The 5176-nt window shown below is 41.0% G+C and overlaps 1 long non-coding RNA gene across 1 annotated transcript in view; it reads left to right on the top strand.

The window, feature by feature from the left end:
• The first annotated feature begins 2377 nt into the window (after positions 1 to 2377).
• Positions 2378 to 5176, top strand: part of LOC309692765 — a 5547-nt gene continuing 2748 nt past the window's right edge. The window contains exons 1-3 of the long non-coding RNA XR_014272439.1: positions 2378 to 2430; positions 3256 to 3537; positions 4152 to 5176. The exon at positions 4152 to 5176 is cut by the window's right edge and continues 2748 nt beyond it. This is a non-coding gene — a long non-coding RNA (uncharacterized lncRNA). The remainder of the gene's footprint in view (positions 2431 to 3255; positions 3538 to 4151) is intronic.

Genomic DNA, 5176 nt, shown 5'->3' with positions numbered 1-5176 from the left:
ATATATACAGATTTCCACAGCCTAATCCGTGCTCCACTGTTACTTGGCATCTACTGTTCTCTACTTTTAATGACCCTAGCAGCTACAGAAATACAGAAAGGCAAACACACGGCTGGAGGCGATAATTCTGAACAAATAATCGTTAAATATTTTCAAATGTTTGGACAAAATAAAGTTGAGTTGCTGCACTGTTTCCATCCTTCAGCCACACAGACTAACACAAGCCCCTGTGATTAGAGGTCACATGTGGGCACATAGCTCATAAAACCTGTGTCGAGAGGGGCTGCAGCGGTAGGGACGAAACCATAGTGACGTGGTTGCTGGCGACACGCTGACATTGACGGATATTTACCGTAACCTCGCTCTGACTTTGGCTCAAGAGGAGAGGACAGTGTGATTCGTGTCTTTGTTGTAACGCTCGCTCTAGTTGAGCAACCTGTGTTATTTGTTGAAGGAAGTCGCTCTGGTGTGTGTGTGTGTGTGTGTGTGTGTGTGTAGGGGGAAGTGTTCAGAGGGTTTAAAGTCCATAACTCTAGTCTTTTTATAGGATTATAGCATCTTTCAAATTATTCCAGGGGTATAAGTCTTTGTTTGTGGAAAAAAGAGATAATCCTAGTGCAATCTGTGTTTTTATTTCAACTCTTCCATCTCAGGAGCTAGGAGCTCTAGCACTGTGGTAGGAATGCTGTGTTTACTTGTTATATCTGAGAGTCAATAAGCTCAGTCCATTTTCCTACAGATAAGGGTTTTGAGATTAGCACACACACCGTGGTGTTAGAGCAACAACAGAAACAGCAAACATCACAGAATTGAGATTTTGCTTGTAGTACTCTTGGTGATTGAGATCAATGTCCGACCAATAAACACTATCATACATTTTTAACACTCTATTTTCTTCTGCCTACCTGATATCCTTCCACTGGTTTCTGCTGAAAAGACCACAGCTGTGGCACATTCACGCAGTGCTTTCTTATTAATCAACCCTCAGAACTGCAGCCACGTCCCAGAGTGCCCTGCTGACATCTCCCAGAAGGTGCTGTAACCCTTCGCAGGGCAAAGGTTTATAACATGGAGAAAAGCAAAGAAGATACAAAACAGATGAAAAGTTTTGGAACTTAAACTGGATGTTGCACCAGCAGCTACATCTTGGTTCCAGTTACAATCAGAAATGTGTACACAAGAAAGAAAAGTCAGGTCACAAACACTAAATGAAAACGAATGGCTGAGATATTCTATGCAAAGCCAGCTGATGCCGAGCCAAACCCATCATGATGAGATTGCTGCTTTGGTGCGCTGCTCTGCGCTCTGCTTTTGAGAAGACACGCACATGCAAGCAGTGAACCATTGAAGCTGAAAAGAAGCTAAAAGAGTCAAAAACTGCCAGTGGCTACTCAAAGCTGGCTCCAACGCGAGCCTCTTCTCATGCACTCTCATGTTGCCCAACTTTGTAGCAGAAAGGATCATGTGTATCAAATGGTACAAAAGGGGTCTTTTCCTCTTAAATGCAACTACGGGAGACGATTTGGGGTTTTTTGTTTTTTGTTTTTTATATAAAAGTGTAAAGTTGGAAAATTATTGAACATTTCAATGTGATTTAAAATACATGGTAATTTTAAAAAGGTCTGAGTAGGATTTTAAGTTTTCTCTTTCAGGGGCTGAAGGCCTGCTTGGGATGGCTGTGATTCTGGAGCTAGGGTGGGTTGTTTCCCAGTCAGGAGGTTGGTGGATTGATCCCCCAGCTACTGCAGTCTGCAAGTATAACATGTATAAATGTTAGACAAAGCACTTGAGTTTAAAAAAACCAACAACTTTGTTTTATTCAGCACAGTCTCCAGACAGTCTGGTCCTGTAGGACAAATTCAAGTTGCACAATGTCAAAAATAAATACCTCAAAATAATCCCAGTTACGCTCATCAGCTGATAAACACTTCCAGTGAGAACAGCTGTTTTTCATCGCCATCGCTGAGCTCCTGGATTACAAGTTTGAGGGCTATGGTGAAGTTGCAGATGTAGACATGAAACTTGTCAGATCTGAAGCTTTTTGATCTCAGGAAACCAGTGTATGATGTAATGGTGCTTTTCTATTCATCATTATACAATCTTGAAACTGAGCGCAAAGGAAGCTGTAAAACAGCAGTAGAGGCTAGGGCTGTCACAATACTAGAATTTCGTAATACTTATAGCATTTTTGATACCATGGGGGCTTCGTGTTACTGTGCAGTCTATCTGCCAAAGTTGTGTTAGCTCTATAATGCAGTTTTTTCTGTCCTGGAAGCAGGGCGTCAGTCTTTCAGATATTTCACCAGCTTTGCTCTGCTACTGTTTAAATTTACTGTTGAGGAACTAGTAAGGGGAGGGGTTTTGTGCTTGCCTGTATGCAGCACTGTAGTATGAAGTTGTGTGTAAGCTAGAAGAGGTAAAGACAGCACTGTGAGTACTTCTGAAAATAAGTGTCTAATCCGATGGTTACTTTTAATAGTTATATTTTTTAACAAACCTGCTCAGTATATATGCTGCTTTCTGTGTCTTTGATACTGAAAAATAACATTCAGAGTTGTTTGTGTTGAAGTGTACCGTAGAGATCTCCACACTGAGCAGCAACAAAATATAAATCCAATCTCGCTTCAAGAGGAAATGCACATTGTCATACACAGCTATTATTGTAATTGCTGTTTCATGGGGGCAAAGCAACTCTAGAGCTGTTTTTTTATAGAAGTGTAAAGTTGGAAAATGAAGGAACTTCACAGTACAGATGGACATAATAAGTAATTAGGACAATTAGAGTAGAATTCTGTAAGTTTCTCTGAGGGCTTGAAATTTTATATGTGTGAGTTTGAAAAATTCTGAGTGGGATTTTGAAGTTTTCAGGGGCTCAATGAAGCTTGTACAAGCAGTCAAGCAGGTGCTCATTCGTAATTATTCATTCGACTCTGGGAATCCATTGAACTAAATGATATTTGATAAAAAGGAAAGAAAGGAAAATATTAATCTACTTAATACATTGATCAAAAAATTTAAAGCAGCACTTTGAAAACACATCAGATCAGGAGGAATGTCTCATAATGTCTCCAAATGAGATGACAGATGGTGTCCTTGAGGATCTTCTCCCAGATCTAAACCAGGGCATCACTGAGCTCCTGGACAGTTTGAGGAGCATTGGATGGACCAAAACATAATTTCCCAGAGGTGTTCTATTGGATTTATGTCAGGCAAGTGTGTGAGCCAGTTAATGGTATCAGTTCCTTCATCCTTCAGGAAATACCTGCACATTACCACACGAGGCCAAGTATTGTCACCCGAGAAGAACCCAGGATCCACTGCAGCAGCGTGGTGTCTGACAACGTGTTTCATCCCAATACCCAATGAAAGTCAGGATGCTGACGCCAAGCCTGTAGACATCTGTGCATCCGTCCACGGATATTCCTCCACCATCACTGACCCACCACTGACCGGACATGCTGAATGGTGTCGTCCACGGCTTCTCCAGACCGAATGGCACATATTGATGTGCCATCCTGGAGGAGTTGGACTCTATAGGTATCACTTTGCGCTGCCAACAGTGACACTGACCCCAGCCAAATGCAAAACCAGTGAAAATCTAATCAGAAAAGGTTGTGGGGGGTTAAATGTCAGCAGCCTCCACCTATAACATCACTCCTTGGCGACTGATCACTATTGTACCTCTAGTGCACCTGTTGTTCATTCCATTAACATCAAAGCAACCCCTGTGCTACTTAACTGACCAGATCAATATGAATGCTATACTCTGATTAAAAAGTGTTCCTTTGATGTTTTTTTAGCAATGTATATTAGAATTACAACCACGATGACACTGTAAACTGTGCTAAATTAATACTGAAGGACTTCAATTGTGACATAGGGACTGGCGGAAGGAGAGAGCTGTTCGCTCGGCTCAGTCAAAAGTGAAAAATAAAATGAACACATATTGTACAAAATGTATAAAAACTACATTTTGTTCCAAAAAATGTATCTAAGTTTGTGAAAACATCTTTTGACTGATGAGGGCAGTATGTTTATACGATATAGAGCTTGTATTTTCAGATACTGTAGGTCTGACCTATATTCTTTCCCATCCTCTTCTATTCCACCTTTTTTCGTCAGCTTTCATTGCCTCTCTTTCTCCTTGACAGGCCTCGCTGGGCAGTACAACTGAGATTGGTGTGAAATCGCCGCCTAACAGCCGGGAAATTGGCTCTGTTATTTTTGGAGCAGAGTCATGGGGGACCGTCGGACCATCATCCTCTCTCTAATGAGCAGGTGATGGAGGCGTAGCTGTAGAGGGAGGGAGGGAGGCATGGCGTCTCAAACACCACACACATGGCAGATGTACAATGAGAGGGGGGAGAGAAAACAGCACCGCGAAAGGTACCCGAGTAAAAGCAGAGGAAGATGGAATGAATTGGTGAGATGAGATTTCTTGGAGCTAATATGAAAATCAGATTAGCCAAATGTTAATAACGCCTGCTGACAGAGCAGGGATTGGATCATGCACAGTTTGTGTTTATGCTGAGATAATAGCAGTCTAGGATGTTGGATTCTTTGTGGGCAGGAAAGGGAAATGTCAGGCACATAAACAGCAGGAGGTTCCAGACTTTTCTGGCACCTGAAATCCTGAGATTGTTGAACGAGAAAAGGTTTATATTTTTATAGCCTGTCCTAAAATAATAACAGTAGTGCCAATACAGATTGTTCAGTTTCAGAAGTGTTACTGTTTATAGGACTTCATACTCATGTTAATACAGCCTTGACTACTCTTCCTAATAGGAATCCAATGTAAATGATAGCTAGCAAAACCAGTCAAATCTGAGAGAAATTTCCACTTGATGCTCCCAGAATCACCTGGGTTTGGGAAAAATAACTTTAATATTCATAATTAAGTCATGTAAATTTTTACCTCCCTACTATGAACTGTCTGAGTTACAGTTCTTCTAATATATGGGGTGAGTTGATATTTGGCACTTTTTCAAACTGCCTTACTTTTTCCAGCAATTTTGAACTAACTAAATGTTCAAGCGAGACAGTCACAGAAATTTTTCAGGGCTGAAAAACACATTTGAGTTCTGTAAAAAAAAGAAAAAAGAAAAAAAGAAAGAAAAACTGCGACCAAAACAGTTTTACACCTACGCCAGGTGTCACAGTCTAAAGCCAAAATCAA

Source organism: Aulonocara stuartgranti (assembly GCF_965226115.1).
Source record: "Aulonocara stuartgranti genome assembly, chromosome: 17".
Taxonomy (NCBI): Eukaryota; Metazoa; Chordata; class Actinopteri; order Cichliformes; family Cichlidae; genus Aulonocara; species Aulonocara stuartgranti.
Note: the sequence above shows the minus strand (reverse complement) of the source record. Positions and strands in the feature narration are given on the sequence as shown.